This window comes from Petaurus breviceps, unplaced genomic scaffold, assembly GCF_028583685.1.
Source record: "Petaurus breviceps papuanus isolate PSGF00001 unplaced genomic scaffold, PetGlider_PUasm1.0 118, whole genome shotgun sequence".
Lineage (NCBI taxonomy): Eukaryota > Metazoa > Chordata > Mammalia > Diprotodontia > Petauridae > Petaurus > Petaurus breviceps.
In genome coordinates, this window is record NW_027185616.1 from 5,813,195 (window position 1) to 5,835,397 (window position 22,203).

Here is a 22,203-nt window from a genome sequence, read left to right on the forward strand (position 1 = left end):
CTTCTTTCCTTCCTTCCTTGCTTCCTTCCTTCCCTCCTAAAACATTCATGGAACATCAAGGACATCAAGGACACAAATACATAGATAAATAGAAATGGGAGTCCCAGACAATGTACTATATAAGAAGTCTGAGAAAGGAGAATACACTTTCACTTACATGTGACTGTGGGTCACAATGTGGAAACCTGAAAGGTTTCAGCTTGTTTTATGCTTGAGGTGCTATCTGAGTTGAGCCTAGAAGGAAAGGAGGGACTTCAGCCTGAGGATGGGTCTGGGGAGGGTACATTCTAGTAATAACAGATGGCAATGTCACGCAAATGCATGAACATGGGTGAGTATAGGACAAGAACAGAAGATATGGGATAATCCAGTTTGGTTGGAACATATAATATGTAGACTGGAGTCAAATTATAAAGGGGCTTGAATGACAAGGTTAGAAGCTCATTGTACATTATTCAGTAGACAATAGGGAGTAACTGAAAGATTTTGACTAGAGAAAAAGCATACTGATACATTAAGAAGGTATGAAGCAGCAGTATGGAGCATGAGTTTGAGAAAGAGCTGGGAGGCAGAAGGTTAAGAAATTATTGCAGGCCTGGGGGAGGCCGTGGGTGCAAAGGCGACTTCAGCACTGCCCGGCCTCGGCTTCCTTGCACAGCTTCCTGTGTTATGAGTTGTAATGAATAAGAACATGGTACAATACAGCTCAAATGAGTGGTTTGGCAAGTGCAACAGTCTGTTTTGGAGATGTAGGAGATGTAGGAGCAGACAAAATCAAGATGATTTGGTTATGGTGTAGCAGAGCACAGGGAGTTCAACAGACCTTTGGATTATTGTTCAAAAAAGTTGTGCCTCCAAGAAAACACTTCCAGTGCTGACCCTGTTTACAAAGGATCCGTGTCCTCTTTGTGATGAAGCAAAAGAAATCCTCAAGCCATTAAAAAGCAGGTTTGTTTTGCAAGAGTTGGACATCACTCTTCCAGAGAATTCAGCTTGGTATGATAGGTACAAGTTTGACATACCTGTCTTTCATTTGAATGGTCAGTTCCTGATGATGCATAGAGTAAATTTCTCAAAGCTTGAAAAACAACTCAAGAAACTTGAACAGCAAAATAACTGAAGTTGAGTCATATCAAGGTGGTTTTCCCATATAATGTAAATGTAAAATACCTTAAGAATGTGATCAGGACTGCCTTCTAGGAGTAAAATGATCAAGCTTGATCCCAAATAAGAGATAGGACAACTCCTCCCACGGCTTTGTAGAAATGGAGAATCATGGATATGTAAAACTGTATATAATTACAGACTTTTTGATAAAACAAAAAAAAACAAACAAAAAAGAAATTATTGCAATAACCTAGTTGGGAGGAAATGAAAGACTGGAAGAAGAGAGGTTATAGTAGGGATGGACAAGAAGGGCTAGTTCTAAATGATATCACAGAGAGATGGTGGGACTGGTTAACAAGTATGATATATGGGATGAAAAGCTATGTCACTCAATCCTGGGACCACACTTCATAACCTTGGCCATTTTTGTTCTGCTTTTTACCCTTTGTACCCCTTGTTCAAGAACTATAATCAAACCAATACTATCATAGTCTCTGGAAAAGAGTGTTAATAGACTCAACTAACCATCCCTAGTTGAGGGACTCCCTAGACTAGAGTTTTCCAAACTTATTTGGCCTACTGCCCTCTAAAGAAAGAAAGAAAATTACTCATCACCACTCTGGAAATCTACTTTATTTAACCCTATTAACATTTTTTGGAAATTTGCATCATTTCAAAAATATAGAAAACATTTTTAAATTATGCACTTTAAATTTAACAATTTATTGTAATTGAAATTGATGATGCAATATTTTGTGATATAGCTATGCAGTATTGTATCGTAAACAAGTCATTACAGGCACATATTCCTGCAGATGCATGCTGTACTTCCCAAAAATTTGCAATGACATACTTGCTTTCCAACACTTGCTTGTTAAGACCTGTCAGCGAACTCGACCACTGATTGGTTTATAACTTGTAATTTCTGTGTTTATTATAATAATGTAATTACTATGACTTTAACTCTGTTGCGCAACATATAAAACATGTACGAATGGTTTTTCAAAATTTTCTTTTCTTCTTTCCTTATACTTTTACCACCCCCTTATTTTTATTTGCTGCCCCCCTGATTGTGCCTGAGGCTACCACCCCCTTCCTGCATCGTTCTGCCCCCAGGGGGTAGTATCACCCACTTTGGGAAACTGCAACCAAAGCACCCTTCCCTGGTTAGTACTCCTTTCTGTGTATTCTCTCTCCCAATATATCTTTGAAGTCAGAGACAATCCCATTTTTGAATTTGTATCCCTAGGCCTTGACTACTTAGGATATGCCTAATAAATGCTTAATCATTCATTCAGAAGAGGGAAGAGTAGAGGATGATTCCAAGGTTATTATCCTGGGAAACTAGCAGGATGGAAGTGCCATTAACAGAAACAGAGACTTGGTGGGGAATAGATTTATTAGAAGAGATCATAGGATCATAGACTTGGAGCTGGAAGGGACCCAAAAACTCATATAATCTAACCCTCTTGATTTACATGTTAGGAAACTGAGGCCTAGAGAGATTAAATGAACTTGCAGACACTTATAGTATATACCTATTTTGAGGTCTTGGCAGAAATCGATGTGGAGATATCCAAAAGGCATGTGGTTATATTTGTAAAGTACTAGACTTCTGGGAGGGGGGGTGGCTAGGTGGCGCAGTGAGTAAAGCCCCATCCCTGGAATCAGGAGGAACTGAGTTCAGATCCGACCTCAGACACTTGACACACACACACAAAAAGTAGCCCTGTAACCTTGGGCAAGTTACTTAACCCCAATTACCCTCCAAAAAGGAAAAAAAAAGGAATTCTGGAAGAGACTGAAGAGTCAAGATACATACTGTTAAAAATAAGAATACACATACATATACATTTGTGTATATATGTGCATAAGTACACATATATCAATTGATCAATAGAGATAGATAGATGGATGGATGGATAAACATAAGTCATCTGTATAGAGGTGATAATGGAAGCCATGGGAAGAAACCAGGGTGAAGGCCCAGAACAGAATTATGGGGAAATAACTATTTTTTAAAGGGAGTCAAGAGGAGGATGAGGAAGCATCAAAAGAAATGATTTGTTGGCTATAATCTAAATTGCAATCAGATTTTTGTCTTATTCCTCCAGGTGGCTTTACCCACAATGCATCCAAGTTTGAGAAATGGATTGCTGCTAGAAATAGAGGGACCAGAATTAGTCATAGTCTCGCCCTCCACTGTTGGTTGGCATATCCCTGGACCCATTCGGAAAGGTGGGGGTGGTAGTGGGGGTTGAACTGGGGAGGGAATGGGAGTAGAGGAAAGTGGCTTTGCAATTGTGTGAATACAGCACTGGAAAATAATAAAGAAAATGCTTCTTTTCTACCCCCCAACATCATTTTCCACCCCCTCCCCACCCTCGCCAATATACATGGGGAGCAGATTTTAACCAGTCCCAGACTCCTATGGGAATGGATCATCAAGATACTGAGATCTCTGGGTAATCTGTCATGGTTCAGTAAATTCTGTGATGCTCCTGAGAGAGATCTGCCAAAGAGAGGATTGCACAGCCCTGGGCTTATTGATTGATGATAATTATTCCATTTGGAACAAAATGACTATTACCCTGATGGAAAATTTCATTTGTAAACCTATTCCTTCCACAATCCCTTCAGTGGCCCACCTCCAGCATAGCCCCACTGTGATGAAGCTTTGCCAAGATCTCCTACCTGTCCTGAGCCTTAACATTCCATGAATCTAGAGGGAACTTGGGGAAGGCTTGCAACCCACTCCCATCTCCTCATTAGCCTGATTTTTCACTTACAGTAGATTTCAGGGACAGGGGATCATTGATTGAGAGTATGTCCCAACTGGGGACCTTGAAAGTCTTTGCAGGTAAAGGGATTTGCAGGTAGGGAAAAAAGACCCCCCTCAGAAGGGGACTTAGTAGTCCTGATGTAGTGAATTTGGGACAAGGGAAGAAGTAGTGAGTGAAGGGGGCTGGAGGGCCAGGTGTCCGCATCCATAGTTTAGTCTCCTCAACTTTGCCTTCTACTATTCTTGGCCCACGAACTAGCCTAGTAGGCCAGCCAATCTACTCCTTTAGGCCTGAGCCTGAGTTTCTTCATTTGTAAAATGTGGGCTTGGACTAGACTAGTGATATTAGCCAAAGAGAAATGGGGTGGGGGGCAGCAAACCTTACACAAGGATCCTGCAGTGAGTATTAACTAAGAAGACCATATATTAACATTGTGATATTTTGTTTTTATTTATTTGGTTAAATTTTTCCAATCTCTCACCTCTCCTCCCCCTCCCCATACACCCTTCCCTCTCCCCTGTCCCTCCTCTTCTTCCTCCTCTTTTCCCTCCCCTCTCCCTCTCCTTCCCTCTCCCCCCTCCTTTTCCTTTTCCCTCTCCTCCCATTCTCTTCTCTTCTCATTACCTATACCACCATCACCTCCCTTTTTCCTCTTAACAGAATACCTCATTTCACACTTTACTGAAAAAAACAGCAATAACAAGAAAACCCCACCAGCAAAGCAACCTGATGCTGCCTGTTATAATCTCTCTCTCCATCCCAGTTCTATGCTTCAATATCACCTCATGTCCTCTACAAGCAAGGGATGAGCTCATACTTTTCCTTGCCAACACCAGCCTCTCTTTTTGATTTATAGATCCCTCCTACCATTTCCTCCAGGAGTTTGCCATTTCAATCATTCTATCTTTTTCCTAATTTTCAATCCCTCCTTATCCATTGATACTTTCCCTGATTCCTACAAACATTCCCAGATATGTATCTTTAAAAATAACAACCACAAAACAGCCTTCTTTTGACCCTACTAGGCCCTCAAGTTGATATATTATATTTCTTTTCTTGACTATAAAAAGTCAAATTCCTGGGGGGAGGTGGGGAGAACTGTTTAGACCAGGGGTGGGGAACCTGTGGCCTTGAGGCTACATGTGGCTTTCTAGGTCCTTGGGTACAGCCTTTTGACTGAGCCCAAGTTTTATAGAACAAATCCTCTTATTAAGGGGATTTGTTCTATGAAATTTAGATTCAGTCAGAGGGCTGCACTTGAGGACCTAGAGGGCCATATGTGGTCTCAAGGCTGCAGGTTCCCTACCCCTGGTTTAGACTCATTTCATCCAATCTCTCACCCTCATACACATCTCAATCCCTTGCATTTGGGTTTCCATCCCCACCACTCATTTGAAACTATACTCTCCAAGGTCACCAATAATATTTTTGTTTGCTAAATCCATTTTTAAAATTCTAAGTTCTGGCAGCAATCTAGGAGTTTGTTATTGGTAGTTATGCTTTTTTGGGGATAATCTCTACTCATTGGGTTTTCCTGACAGTTCCCTATTATGGTTCTCTTTTTACCTGCTGGAGAGTTCTTTATTACCATCCTTTGCAGGTTTATTATCCATGACCTGCTTCCTGTGTATTTGTTCCTTAGGGCCCTATCCTTCCTGGTCTTTTCTCTCTCTTCACTTGATGTCTTGGTGAACTTAACAGTTTCCTTAGATTCGACATTCATATCTATTTCTTTCAAGGTCACCTCTATACTTCCAGTTGTCCAAGTTAACAATCTAAGAGTTGTCCTTGACACAGTTTCATAAAGTAGGTATTGTTCTCCCCCTTTCCCAACCCCATATCAAATAAGATACTTCTTTGAAAGTTCTTAGCCAAGTTCTTGGTCCATTGTAGGTGCTTAATAAAGACTTGTTCTCTCCCTTTCCCATAAGTAATCAGTTGCCAAGTGAATTGATAATTAGATTATGAAATTATGTAATGGCGGCAGACATACCCGGCTTGGTCTTTCCAGATTGGCAGTGGGAAACCAGGCAGCAATCACAATTTAATAAGGTACAAAGAAAAGCAAAGAAAATTAAGGAGGGATACAGAAGGGAACAGTGGGACTTGGGGATGGAGTAATGGGATGGTGAAGGAAGGCAACATGGAGAAGAAGATGGGGAAAGGCAGAGGATAGCACTCATGTAGCTATGTGTTACAGTTGTCAGCACCAGGTAATGTGAAGGAGATGGAAAAGTGCTGGGGGGAGGTGGAGGGGAGAAGGATTTGAGGTCTCATTTTTACAGGGTTTTTGGGGAAACTAATCAACTCCTATCTGTGCCAACTTGGGATGAACTCATGAACACATCCAAATCATTTCAAAGTTTTTGGTTAAACTTCAGAGTTATATTTCAAAGTTATTTGCATTTTAAATGTCCTTTTGATCTGGAACTGGAGATCTGGATTTTGTCGGGAATTTATATATCATGGTACCAGAAACCTTGCCAAACAGTACATATATGGTTTCCCCCGGTTTGACACATATTCAGGATGTGAATTTTAGTTAATATGTGTTGCAATTTGTAAATTATATTCCTTTGATCTTTGGGATAGTTTGTACATGACTTCCAGGTTCCCTTTTGCAATCTTATTTCCTGCAAAAACTGACAAGAGAAGGGGAGGTGGTCGGTGAGGGGGAGGGTGGCAGAATAAGATGATTTTAACACACCAAGTCCCCTTTTCAACTTTTCTTGCATGTGTCCCTTTTGCTCTACTCATAACACAACTAACAGGCCCTCCTCACCTTTCTCGCAAACTATTGTTTTCGCCTCCTCATTAGGTCCTTCTGCTTTTTGTCTTTTCCATCCCCCAATACATCTCCCACCCAGCAGCCAAAAGGATATCCCTAAAACACAGGTCTGACCTAAAATGTTTAAGAAGCTTAGGTAGCTTTGTATTGATCTTAGGACAGAATACAAATTCCACTGTTTGGCATTTAAGGTTCTTCATAATCTGATAATCCACCTCCAACTTGCCTTTTCAGACTGACGGTACATGATTCCCCTTCACATGCTCTATATCACGGATTCTTAACTTGTGGTCCACAGAGGTGTTTGTGGGTAGATTTTAGGGAGCCCTGATGGCACCTATGGAAGTGAATCAAATAGTGCTTGTCTAGGGCACATATCTGGATACAAACTTCCTCTTTATTGGGTGATGATGGGATGGACCTGGGACAATGAAGTCAGATGTGGGACCAGAATGCATATGCCAGGCAAGTAAGATTGTGATACAACCCAAGTTCCTACCTTTTCTTTCTCTCTGCCCAGTCCTAATAGTAGAGTATAAGGGTCTGCAGTCTAGGCCCCTGGGTTTGAATCTCAGCTTTGCTGCTTACTATGACTATGTGATCCAGGGCAAATCTGTTTGTTGTGGGCCTCAGTTCCCTCATCTGTAAATTGAGGGGTTATTTGGTGATCTCTGAAGTCCTTTCTATAATCTCCTGCATCACCCTCCTAAATTTCTATCCTGTATCCCATCCTACAAAGCTTTGCTTTCATTGGTGGTCAACCAGTCCCCTTTGTTGTTAGACAATAATTGGTCTAAGTTACTGCTTCTCTCAGGGTATTTGTATTTTAACAGAATTCTAAAGACTGAAAAGTGTTCGACACCAAAAAAAAAATGCATCTTTAGTGGTGGAATTGTGACTACTGGGACCAGGAAATACATTTGGGATTGGACAGGGAACCATAAGGGTGTTCTGCTTAGTGCCCCCTCAGACAGCATCATAGAGGCAATCTCTTCTGTAAGACCAGCCTCTCTTAGATGGCAGGAGTGACTCATTAATACACCATTTCAGATTTTATTATCCCAAAGAGGGAAAACAGAATCTTAGAGATTCATGCAGGATTATAAAAAGACCAGATTTACTATTCTCTAAGCCTTTCCAGAGAGAACGAGGAAGAGAAAAAAGAAAAAAAAAAGACCCACTAAATTAAATTGACCAGAGTACAGATAACAAAAGAATCTGGCAGCAGAGATGCATTGGCAAAGGCAGAGTGGGCTGGGCAAACACTTAAAACAGGGAGAAAAAGGAGAAAGAGAAGTTATAGAAGAATGTCTCCTCTCTTCTCTGCGGTGATAAATATTCTGTCTTCTCTAATCAGAGACAGCTCCTGTGGGTGATTTATCACAAAGGCCCTGTAAAAATCAAGTGGGGAAGCCAGAGTTTTGAGGAGGAATTATACTGGGTCCTCCCTCTCTTTCTCTCTCTCTGATTATAGTCTTGGTAGTCTTGGCTGTCTTCTCAGCTCATTCTCTCATCTTTCCCTCCCAAATACCTTGAGATTTTTCCTTTCATGGGGTAGACTGAAGACTTTCAAGGAGAAAACTGGGCCTGTGCAGAGCTGTCCCACTGTCTGAGGCCAGAGTCATTAGTTCATTTCCACTGTGCTTCAGGGGAACCTGGGTGACTCTAACTCTGGTGTGTCATATTCCCAGGTCACTTGCAAGGGCGTACTGGAGGCACGTGCCAGAGACATCTTTGGAAAGGAGACTTTGTTGTTGTTCAGTCATGCCAGACTCTTCGTGACCCTATGGATCTATGGCATACTCTTTATGATCCCATGGGCCATACTGTTGCTGGGGTTTTCCTTGGCAGAGATACTGGGGTGGTTTGCTGTTTCCTTCTCCAGTGGATTGAGACAAACAGAGGTTAAGTGGCTTGCCAAGGATCGAACAGCTAGGAAGTGTCTGAGGCTGGATTTGAACTCAGGTCTTCCTCACTCTAGGTTCAGTCTTCTATCCACTGAGCCACCTAGCTGCCTCCTAGGCAAACAGAGGTTAATTCACTTGCTTGGGATCACACCACTAGGAAGTGTCTGAGGTTGGATTTGAACTCGTCTTCCTGAGTCTAGGCCCACTCCTCTGTCCACTGAGCCATCATCTAGCTGCCCTCAATTCTTTTCATTTTTGTATAGCTATTTCATTTGTTGAAGACAGTTTAATGGAATCTTTTGGATTTATATTCATGTCCTGGAGGGGAATTCTTGGAGGTAAATCTTAAGCACTGTCATGGGAATTTGTAAATGGTTCTATGTATCAAAGTATTATCAAAGTATCATAAATTTAGAGTTGGAAATGGTCAAAGGATCATACATTTAGTTCTGGAGGAAGCCCAGGGGAGCCATTTTGTCTGACCTAACCCATTTTATAGACAAGGAAATCAAGGCCTGGAGAAGCTAAGAAACTTTCTCAAAGTTATACAGGTTGCTAATGGCAGATCTGGGATTTCGACTCAGTTCCTCTGACTCTAATCCCATGGCCAGTCTAGCTCCTTGAATTGTCGCCTATGTGTGAAGAAGAGTAGACCACATATTTTTCTGTCACCTGAAGGGCTACTAGGTGGGGAGACGTCATACCCTTTCCCCAAATATTTTCCCCATTGACCTGGTATGATTGGTGAAATCTTACTATGAGAGATTAGCACAATAGATCCATAAATTTAGATTGGGAAGGGCCACAGAATTCATCTGTTTCAAATACCTTATTTGACAAGTGAGGAAACTGAGGCACAGAGAAGCTAAATCACTTACTCATGGTCCTATAAGTGGCATTCTATGGTGCTGGGTTTTGCTCTAGAATTGGAAGGGACTTTATAGGTCTAATTTTTTTGTCCCTTGCATAAATCCTTTTAAGGGAGTTTCTGATAGGCCACTTGACCCTGTATTGCCTATACCTATATATAAGAGCAAAGATACCCAAGATATAAAAGCAGATTGCTTTTGGCTTAGTATTTCTGCTTCAGTCAGGCAAGTAGTCAAGAAGAATTTAAGTGCTTACTATGTACTATCCTAAGATGTGAGAAGAGAAATAAAAGCAAAAACTGTCCCTGCTCTCAAGGAGGTTACAATCTAGATGGAGAGCAAACAAAATAGATGGAGAGTAAGTAGCTGGGCAATAACCTTAGAGGCTTTAGCAACTGGGGAGACTGGGAACGGATTCCTGAAAGACATGGCATTTGAGGTACCTTGAAGTGAGTGATGTATTTACAAAAAAACCAGTATTATTTATGTTTAACATTCATTTAAAAAAATGAGTTCCAACTGCTAGTGCTGTCCCTTCCTAACTGCCTTGAATTTAACCACATAGTTTGTATTTCCTTTATATTTATTCTTAATATACTTATATATGTATTCATCATTCCTTCTAATGCAATATAAGGTACTTGAGAATAGAGATTGTTTCATTCATTGTATCATATCCCTAAAGCAGTTCCTGACACATAGTAGGCGCCTAATACATGGTTATTGATTAATTGATCAATAGCCTGATATCTCAGAATTATCTGAAATGAGGTGATAATTTTGGAGACAAAACATTAGGAACCACCTATCACCTTGCCCTAAGAACTGAGGTCTGTGTGATTAATGTAGATGATATAAATATTCCTGTAGTGAAACTGCTCTCTTTAATGGTCCTATTTTGTCCTTCAGAAATCTTGTTTCCTTATGTAATGCTATCACTACCCATGGATTGGGATAGAGGAGATTTTTCTCCTCATGTGCCACACCCTGAGATGCAGAATCTCCTACTTTCTCTTCTTTTCCCATGGAACTCCTAACTGCTTCCCTTTCTTTGAAAGTCCTATCATCAAAGCAGTTTCCTTATGTAGCATTCCCTTAAGACATGTTCAGGTAGTATTCCAGGTGAGTTAATGAGAGTTTGTGGTGGGCTTGCATGATATAGAGAACCTTCCCTCTACTTCATAGAATTCATCACTGTCATCTAACTCCTATTGATCACAATGAATTAGGGATTCCTACTCTGTGGTAATAAAAAGTTCTTTAATTGGATGCTGAACTTGAATTCTATGTGTATACTATAGGGCTAATCCCCACATCTCGACCTCTTTTCTCTAGAGGATTTTAAAGTGAGCTGCAAATTGTAGGGGTAGTAAAGAGGCACAAACAAAACCAATGCAGCTAAAATTAAAAGGAAAGAAGAAAATCTGGGGAAAATTTTTACAGCAAATTTCTCTAATGGTTTCATTTTTCAAATACATAGGAAACTGTTTCAAATTTGTAAAAATAAGAGCCATTCTCCAAATGATAAATTGTCAAAGGATATGAATAGACAGTTTTCAAAGAAATCAAAGCTATATCCTATAGTCATATGAAAAAAATGCCCTAAATCACTATTGATTGGAGAAATGCAAATTAATATAATTCTGAAGTACTACCTCACAGCTTTCAGATTATTTAACATGACAGAAAAGGGAAATGGCACATGCTGGAGAGGATATGGAAAAGTAGGAACACTAATGAACTGTTGGTGGAATTGCACATGCCCTTTGACCCAACAATGCCCCTACTAGGTCTATATGACAAAGAGATCAAAGAAAAAGGAAAATGACTTATATGTACAAAAATATTTATAGCAGCTCTTTTTGTAGTGGCAAACAATTAGAAATTGATAAATATATTGTGGAATGGCTGAACAAGTTGTGGTATATGATTGTGATGGAATACTATGGTGATTTAAGAATTGATAAGCAGAATGGTTTCAGAAAACCTGGAAAGGCATATATGTTTTTAAAAATTAATTTATTTTTTGAAAAGGCATATATGAACTGATGCAGAATAAAGTAAGTGAACCAGAAAATCCTTGTACACAGTGATATAGCAATATTATAATAACGATCAACTGTGAAAGACTTAGGTACTCTGATCAATACAATGATCCAAGACAGTTCCAAAGGACTCTTGATGAAAAATACTATCCACCTCCAGAGAGAGAGAGAACTGATGTGTGAAGTATATTTTTTTCACTTTCCTTATTTTTCTTGCCTTTTTTTTGGTGGCAATGTGGCTAAGGGTCAACAGAATGGCAACTGGGAATTCTTTTATGAGGGGATATTTGTGAGAGTGAGTGAATGGGGATGATGGCACAAAGACCAATTTGATGGTGGGTATAGTCACAACAGGAAAGGTGGTGACTCTTTTCCAAGTAAGTCCATGCTGGACCTCCATGAAGACTTGTGGGAGAAAGGCAGGCCCTAGGGGAGGAGCATGAGTAACTGGAACCAGAAGGGTCAGTCCAGGATAATTGTGCCACATAGCAGCATAGCTCAGTTAAGGACAGCAAAGCATGGTACTGGAATGGCAGTCATTAAAAGGAGGAAGGATATCTTTGTCTCTTTGTCTCAAATGCCTGAGAAAAAGCCCGTTTTGTCCTGTGATTATTAGGGTTCTGGCACTCAATATATCACCTGTCTTCCCTTTGGTGGGTTGGAATTTTTGTGCCTCATTGATTAAAGTGATCTACTTATAACTCTTCCAAATGACTAGGTTGCATAAAGTGAGATGCTCTCATAAACCATAAACTGTTCAATCTAAACACTCCTGGAGGTGGGTGGCAAAGGGGGAATGCTAGGAATTGCTCTCCTATGGAATCTCCCGCCTACTGAGCTAAATCAGCTCCATTTCCCAGTCTCCCTCAAATTGTTCTGTAATTGGCCAGCAAACCTTGCTCAGCTGTGTAGGCTGAGTTTCATAGAAGCTATGGGGCTCACCTATCTGCTCATGCCTAATGAGCTAATCAAGTTTAAAGTCATGATTACAACTATTATCAAAGGAATTAATCATCTGTTCATCCAGTCACAGTAAGCCATGGAAAATAATTAAGAATCAAGCTCTCCTTTATGAATATTCCTTGGTTCCTCGCACAGATTGACCTGCCTTCTTTAAATTTCACCTGCAGGGGTCACTGAAATGTTGGGATCTAACCCTGAAGTGGGAGGTGGGTGGGGGGAGGAGAAGAACTAGAGAAGCAGAGAAAGGTGACTGATAACATCCTCGTGGCTTCCTCCATACATGCAGAGAATTACACTAATCAAGAGTCCGTGATTATTACTGTTGTATCATTCCCATTCCTGATCCAACAGCTTTCACTGGGCTCCTTAGATGCGGTGACTCATATACTGGAGACTTGAGAGGATTTGGGAACTGGAATAGATTAGTAAAATAGGCAGGGAGTAGTACAATACTTGGTTCTCTTCAAACCTTGTCCTTATGTCTAAGATGTCGATCCTATGGCAACTATGTCTTGTATACTTCAAGGTAGCTGGGAGAATCAACTCAGCACAAAATATGTGGAATAAATAGTTGAAAATATATGCAATGCCACATTACCTCATTAGCATGCTGTTGGGCTCAGAGAATGAATAGTAGTAGAGGAAGAAAAGGTGACTCATTGGAACTGTGTTCAGACATCGTTTTTTTTTTCCTCCAGAACTCCTTTCCCTCAGCTTTATGAACCTGTTTCTCTTTTTAAATATTTTGATAATTATTTCAAAACAACTGGTTTCCTTTGTAATCTCATGTCCTTTATTTTATGTATTTATAAACATTGTACTGAGAAAGATCTATAGGTTTCATTGGACCTCCAAAGGTGTCCAGAACACACAAAATGGTTCAATACTCCTGGGTTAGTTGGTTAGTAGAGGGAGTGATGCATAGTTTTTTCTTCCTTTCACTTTCAAAGTTATCTTTTTAAAAAAAATTATTTTATTTTTAATTTATGGAATAAACAGGCTTTTTGTCAGGGTACAGTGGAGAATTTATCATATATTAGAAATGGTCATAGGATCATAGATTTAAGGTTGGAAGAAACCTTAGAGATCATTGAATCTACTCCTTTCCCCTCAACCTCCCCTCCCCCCATTTTACCGATTAGGAAATTTCATTATGGAGAGGTTAAGAGGTCAAGGGACTTGCTCAGAGTCACATGGCTAGTGAGTATCAGAGGTGAGATGAAATTTGGACCCAAGCCTTCCTAATTTCAAGATCACTGCTCTATCAATATCACAATGCTGTCTTTTGTATTGGCAGGTCCCTAGTGGTGAGTACTATTTGATTTGTGACTTCAGGAAAGAAGTTCTTTTGTATTTCTTGCTGAGGTTTTCTGATTCCCCTGAGAATGAAGTCTACATGAGAAGAGCCTAATTTGTTATTTCATTGAACCAAAGGAGTTGATCTACTCTAGGAATGGATTTTCTCTGGAAAGACTTATATGAACTGATGTTGAGTGAAGTGAGCAGAACCAAGAGAACATTGTACACAGTAACAACCACAGTGTGTGATGACGGATTTTGATAGACTTAGCTCTTCTCAGCAATTCAAGGACCTAAAATAATTCCAAAGGACTCATGATGGAAAATGCCATCCACATCCAGAGAAAGAACTATGGAGTCTGAATACAGAATGAAGACTATTTTCTTTTTTTTTTTCTTTGTCATGGTTTCTCCCATTTGTTTTAATTCTTCTATGTACATGACTAATGTGACAATTAAAAAAAAAAGTAATGAGTTTTCAACTCTCTATCTAAAACCCAGCTCAATTTCCATCTTCTTCATAAAAAACCTTTCCTTACTACCTTAGTCTATATTGATTTCTTTCTTTCCTGGACTTCTATGGTCTTACTGTTTATATTATATACTCTCATAAAATTTCTATTTTTGCTGCTTGAATGTTCTAGTTCTTGAGCCATTATTTAGCCTTTTATGTGTCGGACTTGTCTTCACTATTAGAGTTTAAGCTCTATGAAGGCATCCTGTGTATTATATTTGTTTGTCATCTTTGTACCCTAGCATAGGACTGGGCACTTAGTAATTACTCAATACTTGAGTCAATTACTCAATAATTCAAGTCAATACTTGAATGAATGAATGAGCTTCAGCAGCCTCTGTCTTCAACTTTTAATGCCATCTCGCTTCATATAGGAGACTTAAAACATTATTGGACCTGTAGTTATCCTGCTAGGAAGGATCGAAGCAAAGAAGCAATCTCCTGGTCACTAGATGCTTTGGTAGGGAGCACATGATGGGATCTGATAGTAACTATAAATTGTCCCATTAACAGGCAAGACAGCAGTATTAGGATTGTGCTTTCTGTGCCCCATTTGTCTCCTTTTCAGCATGTTTCCTCACCTTGCTGACACATGGGAGCTGGCCCCACATGCCAGCACATCCTTCTTTCTATGGTGATGACTTAGGCACTAATATATAAATTGATTTTCCACCTGGTCTCTGTGCATAGAATATCATAGTCAGGCTGGAACCCAGCCAGGAGAGTCTATCTAGAAGTAGGTATGGCAATTGGCCAAGGGAAAGTGTGACCTGTGAGGATCACTTTAGTTGATACGATACCTTTAGACATTAAGAACAGCTTTGGATCCTCTTATTATATTCTATCATGCTATCTGATTATCTGTGAAACAATTAGATTGGCATATAATGAATGCTGCTACATATAACACTGTCTTGTACTTTGATTACTTCATACATATTAGTCACATCTCTCTATCAAGATGCTTTTGAGTTCTTAGACTGGGATTTACACTACCAAATCTACCCAGTATCTGGCATGGTTAATTATTAGTGAATCCTATAATTATTACAGGATCATAAAATGCTAAATCTGGAAAGGACTTTAAGGATCACTCAGTTTCACTCTCCTCATTTTCAGTTAAGGAAACTGAAATCCTGAAAAAGTAAGTGTCAGAGACAAGATTCCAGCCTAAGTCTTCTGATGCTGATTTCAGGGTTTTCTTCTACTATAACTGCATTGCTTTTTCAGTTAAGGCTTTATTAAGGCAAAGGCTCACCAAATATGGGAACTCCCAGAAAAAGAAAGTTTCCCTACAAATGAAGATGAGAACTCCCTAGGGTACTGAAAGTTTGTGACTTGCCCAGGGTCACACATCCAGTATATGTCAGAGGTGGGATTGAACTCAGATCTTTCTGGTTCTGAGGGAAACTCTTTATAGGTATATATAAAATACATGCATGCATACACACACATATATAGTACATCAAAGTGAACTGTTACTTTGATGACTGATTCCATTTGGGCTTCAAGTGGCTTTCAGAAAGAGAGAGGGAGAGAGACAGAACACAGTAAAGAGAGGGGAAAGTAAAAAAGGCAATAAAGGGAGGGGAAAGTCAGTAGTTCCAGAGTTCTAAACAGACAAATGAGGATGGTTACAGTCTGTTGTACAGGTCCTGCCTCTCACTGCCAATTGTTGCCTCAGCAGTATGCCAACAGCAGCATTAGCCCTCAGACCTGGAAGCTCCTTTTGTCTCTCTTGGACTCACCACTGAGAAGCTGTTGATGACCACTCAACTTCCACTGGTTTGGAGGATTGTGATAAGGAGGGAAGGATTGTCATTCCCAGCCCCCTTGCCTCTACACACCATATTGGATATCTCTCTTTCTCTGAGACATCTGATGACTATATCACAGTCATTCCTCTGTGGCTATTTTCCCTTCCCTTTCCCTCAAAAAAAGGAAGTTTGATCTGTCAATCATAGTTTGCTCTTTTTTTTAACATACAAATATGTATTTTCCCTTTAATTTTAAATACTAACAGCTAGCATCTATATGGCACTTTAAGGTGCACAAAGTGTTTTACTTATATTGTCATATTTTGAATGAGGCAGGTACTATTGTTAATACCCATTCTATAGATTTAAAAAAACTGAATTTGAGAGAGGTTGATTTGCTCAGGGTTAAGCAGCTTATAAATGTTTGAGGCTAGATTTGAATTTAACTCAACTCCAAGTCAAAACTCTATCCATTATGCCACCCAGGTCCTGGGCATGTTATGAAGCTTTAGAGAATACACAAAAAAATTTGGGAGATTGGAAACTTGGAAGGGGAAAAGGGAACTGAAAGAGGAAGTATCAGAAATTAAATACAAAATTGATTTAATCATACCAAATTTAGGAAACATAGGAATTGTGAGCTTAGTGGTTTGTTCTAACAAGCTACATTTTCCTTTATTTAAAATCTATAGACAGTTCTTGAGCAAGACATCTTCTTCTCTATTCAGTGATCTTAGCTTAAGTTGGTGGTAGATTCTCTCTTCCTCTAACATTTTCAAGCCTATTCCCACAGGTATTTTCAGAGATGACAAGGTGAACCCAAGTCCCTATTTTGAGTAGGATGTGGTGAAAAGAGCACTAAATTGGTTATCTGGGAGAACTGGATTTGAGTCTTGACTCTTCAAATTACTCCTTGTATGATCTTTAGCAATTTCTTCCTTTTATAAAACAGAGGAGAGTTAGAGAACAATGTCCCTGGAAACACTGTCATTGTTTGGTTGTTTTTCTCTCTTTTTAATTTTTTTTTAGTTTACATCATTCATTTCCACAAGATTTTGAGTTACAAATTTTCTCCCCATTTTTCTCCTACCCACCACCCCAAAACAGCGATCCCACTGACTATCCCCTCCTCCAATCTGCTCTTTCCCATATCTTTCCCCCATCCCCCCTCCAACTTTCCAGTAGGACATGGTGGATCTCTATGCCCCAGTGACTGCATATCTTATTTCCCAGTTACATGTAAAAGAATAATAATAATAATATATATTTTTAAACATTTGATTTTAAAACTTTGAATTCCAGATTTTTTCCCTTTCTCCCTTGTCACCTACCCTTACTGGGAAGACAAGCAATTCAATATAGGTTGTACATGCGTAGCTATGCAAAATATTTCCATAATGGATATGTTGTGAAAGACTGACCATGTTTCCCTCCATCCTATCCTACTTGGTCTATTCTCTACTTTGATCCTGTCCTTTTTCAAAAGTGGGTGCTTCCAACTTCTCCCCCCTTCCCCATGCTGCCCTCTCTTCCATCATCCCCCCTCTGATTCCCTTCCTCCCTACTCTCCTGTAGGGTGAGATACCCTATATAGTGTGTATGTCATTAACTCCATAAGCCAAATTCAATGAGAATAAGGTTGACTCATTCCCTTTTGCCTTCCTGTTCTTCCCCTGCATTGTAACAGTTTTCCCTTATCTCTTCTATGTGAGATATTTACCCCATTTTGTCTCTCCCCATCTCCTCTCATTATATTCCTCTCTCACCTCTTGATTTCACCTTTTAAGTATCATCCCTTCCTATTAAATTGGTCCTATGCCTTCTGTCTATGTATACCTGTACACATATGTATACACACTCCATATGCATTCATTCACCCATATAACTCCTATATAGACATATATATGTATTTGTAAATAGTTCAACTTTGATAAGTTCCTTATGATTTCTTTTCCTTGTTTACCTTCTCATGCTTCTCTTGCTTCTTGTATCTGAGTGTTATATTTTCTATTCAACTCTGTTTTTTTCATCATGAATGCTTGAAAGTCCTCTATTCCCTTGAATGACCATATTTTCCCCTGAAACATGATACTCAGTTTTGCTGGGTAGGTGATCCTTGGTTTTAATCCCAGCTCCTTTGCCCTCCGGAATATCATATTCCAAGCCCTTTGATCCCTCAGTATAGAAGCTGTCAGATCCTGTGTTATCCTGATTGTGTTTCCACAATTTTCAAATTTTTTCTTCTTGGCTACTTGTAATATTTTCTACTTGATCTGGGAACTCTGGAACCTGGCTATAATATTCCTAGGAGTTTTCTTTTTGGGATCTTTTTCAGGAGGTGATCAGTGGATTTTTTCAATCTCTATTTTGCCCTCTGGTTCTAAAACATCAGGGCAATTTTCCTTGAGAATTTCTTGAAGGATGATGTCTAGGTTCTTTTTTTGATTATGGCTTTCAGGTAGTCCAATAATTTTTAAATGATCTCTGCTGGATCTATTTTCCAGGTCAGTGTTTTTTTTTTCAGTGAGCTATTTCACATTGCCTTCTATTTTTTCATTTGTTTTAATCTGTTTTATAGTATCTTGATTTCTCATAAAGTCACTAGCTTCCATTTGCTCCAATCTAATTCTGAAGGAATGATTCTCTTCAGTGAGCTTTTGAGATTCTTTTTCCATCTGGCAAATTTGGCTTTTTAAGGCATTGTTCTCCTCATTGTCTTTTTGAGCCTCTTTTGCCATTTTAGTTAGTCTATTTTTAAGGTGTTATTTTCTTCATTCAGATTGTTGACTCTCATTTCATAATTTTCTTGCATCGTTCTCATTTCTCTCCCCAATTTCTCCTCCACTTCTCTTATTTGGTTTTCAAAATCCTTTTTAAGCTCCTCTATGGCCTGTAACAGCTCACATTTTTCATATTGGTGTAGGAATTCTGACTTTGCTGTCTTCCTCCTATTACATGCATTGATCCTTTTTGTGCCCCAAATAGGAGTCTAATGTTGGATTTCTGTGCTTGTTTTGCTTCCTTTGTTTGCTCATGTTGCCAGTCAATTATTTGACTTTTGAGCCTTTCACCACAGTAGAACTCTGCTACCAGACAGGGGAGCTTTGTCCCAAAATGCTGGGGTTTTCTCAGCTGCTGGAGCTATTAGTTGGGTGCCCTCTCTGAAGCCTCCACACACTCTGGCAAACTGGTCACACACCCCAGGACCTCCACCCTAGACAGAAACCCAGATCCAAGAAGGTTAAATCAAGAGTGACTACCCTTCAGGCTGGTGGCTTGGTCCCCCTACAATCTGCAGGCCAGGAACTGAAGCAGCCATGTGGAGGTGGCTGCACAGCTGCCACACCTCAGCCACTTCTCCCTCCATGGGATAAAGGTTGGACTGCACTCCCAAACTCCCGGATCCCAAAGTCCACACTGCACTGACCTTTCACTTTGTCCTTAGCATCTATGGGTTGATAATTCTGGAAACCACTACAATTACTGGTGATCTGAAGTCCCTTCAGCCGATGGCTGCTCAGGCTGTCATGAGGCTAAAACCTCTGGCTCATGTGGGGCTGTGCTTGGCTCCCAGAGCACTGTCCTGGCCTCTTCCTGCCAGCCTTCTGGGCTGTCTTCAGTGGGAAGTTAGCTTCTCTCTCTCACTTTGTGGATTCTGTAGCTCCAAAGTTTGTTTAGAGCCATTTTTTACATGAATTGGAGGAGGTGGGAGTAGGAGCCACAAGGAAGTCCTGTTTCTACTCCTCCATCTTGACTCCGCCCCTCCATTGTTGTTTGTTGTTCAGTCATTCAATCATGTCACATTCTTTGTAACCCCTTGGACCACAGCACACTAGCCCCTTATATTCTCTCTTATCTCCATAAATCTGTTCAAGCTCATGTTCACTGTTTCCATAACTATCTATCCATCTTATCCTCTAATATCCCCTTTACCATTTTCCTTCAATCTTTCCCACAACAGCAGGTTCTTTTCCAAAGTTTCCTGTCTTCTCAATATGCAGTCAAAATATTTAGGTTTCAGATTTAGTATTTGTCCTTCCAGTGAATAGCCTGATTCTATTTGTATCCCTAGGGCTTAGCACTATGCCTGACACATAGTAAGTGCTTAATAAATGCTCTAGCAATCACTAAGCATTTATTAGTTACCTACTATGTGTCAGATCTACAAATCTACAGATCAGACCAAGGTCTTTGACACAGTAAGTCGTGATGGCTTATGGAAAAGTATGTCAAAATTTGTTTGCTGGAGAAGTTCATCAGCATTGTACATCAATTTCATGGCAGCATGCTTGCCTGGGTTCTAGATAATGGACATAATGCTCTCATGCCTTCACAATCACCAATGGAGTGAAACAAGACTGTATGCTTGCTCCCATGCTTTTTAGCACCATGTTTTCAGCCACGTTGTCAAATACTTTCAATGAGGATGAGCACAGCATCAAGGTCAGCTACCACACTGATGGTAAAATTTTCAATTTGAAAAGACTACAAGCCAAGACCAAAGTGGAGAGAGTGTTGGTGCATGATTTTTTGTTTGCATATGATGGTGCACGCAATGCAGCCTCTGAAGCTGAGATGCAACAAAGTATGGATCAATTCTCTGCTGCTCGTGCTAATTTTGGCCTAACAATTAACACCGAGAAAACACAGGAGCTCCATCAGCCACCACTACATCATCCATATGTGGAACCATCGGCTATGGCAAATGCAGAAGTTTTGAATGCTGTGGGATAAGTTCACCTACATTGGTAGTGTACATCCAGGGATGCTCACATTGATAATGACGTTGATGCACACACATTGAGAGCACAAGTTACATGGGCTGATCATGATGTTCAAATGTAAAACATATGCTTGCCAAAAAGACTATTTTATAGAGAACTCACACAGAGCAAATGTTCACATGGTGGGCAGAGGAAGTGAAACAAGGACACTCTCAAGGTCTCTCTCAAGAACTTTGGAATTGATTGTGTAACATGGGAGACACTGGCACAGGACTGCTCAGCATGGCGTGCCCACATCAGAGAAGGCACTATGCTCTATGAGCAAAGCAGAAATGAGACAGCTCAGAGGAAACGCAGGATGTACAAATTTGGAGATTTCACCCCAAATGTTCACATGGACTAATCATGCCTGGCCTGTGGTAGAGCATTCCAAGCTCATATTGATCTGATTAGCCACATTTGGGCACATTGAAACTTGACTTTAGTGTGATGTCGTTCTCTTTGAGAACGAAGAACAACAACCAACCATGTATGAAGCATTCTGCTAAGGTGCTGGGTGTACAAAAAAGAGGCAAAAAGCAATCTCTGCCCTCAAGGAGCTTATTTTTGTCTATTTATCATCTATATGCTGTCTATCTATGTATCTATCTAGTTATCATCTTATGTTAAATACCTCCAGCCCCCAAACACTGTTATATATTGTAAAGACTAAACACTGCCACCTGGCATTACTTCATAACCTGGGTCTTCTCACCTCTTCTCACTCAACAGAATGCATCTATTCTGTTTCCTTTTCCCTTGCAGGTAGTTGTGACACTGGAAAGCAGTCCGATAATAACATAATCTCTGACAAGGTACTAATGACTATTAACTTAATCTATTACCTCTCCATGGAGCATTTACACACTGACAAAAGATGTTTGTCAAAACTAAGTTTTGTGTTATAAGATGGGGAATCTAATGGTAGAATTCCAGGTACTGTTGTAAGCTGCTGAAAATACAAAGATAAGACACAGACAACACTTTTTGCTATTCTTTTATTTTTTACCAATTACATGTGAAAACAATTTTTAACATTTGTTTTAAAAAATTTAATTTCACATCCCCTATCTCCCTCCCTATCCTCTGCATTAAGAAGTCAAGCAATTTAACACAAGTTATACATGTACAATCATGTAAAACATATTTCCATATTACTCATTTTGTGAAAGAAAACACAGATCCAAAACAAACAAACAAACAAACAAACAAGAAAAATACAGCAGCTTAAAAAATATATCTTGGTCTGCATTTAGACTCCATCAGTTCTTTTATCTCTTTTATCAATCTCTCTGGAGGTTGATAGCATTTTCCATCATGAGTCCTTTGGAATTATCTAGTACTGTACACAGTGCCTCATATATGGTTGATTGGTTGTTGTTCTTTATTCTCAAAGAGGATCAAAACA

General features: G+C 39.8%; 1 long non-coding RNA gene and 1 pseudogene across 1 annotated transcript in view; both read left to right on the top strand.

Moving 5' to 3' along the window:
* LOC138161186 (uncharacterized) overlaps nt 1-22,203 on the top strand; it is a 127,239-nt gene that overhangs the window by 83,217 nt on the left and 21,819 nt on the right. The window lies entirely within an intron of this gene.
* Nucleotides 523-1,231, top strand: LOC138161170 (glutaredoxin-like protein C5orf63 homolog pseudogene; annotated as a pseudogene).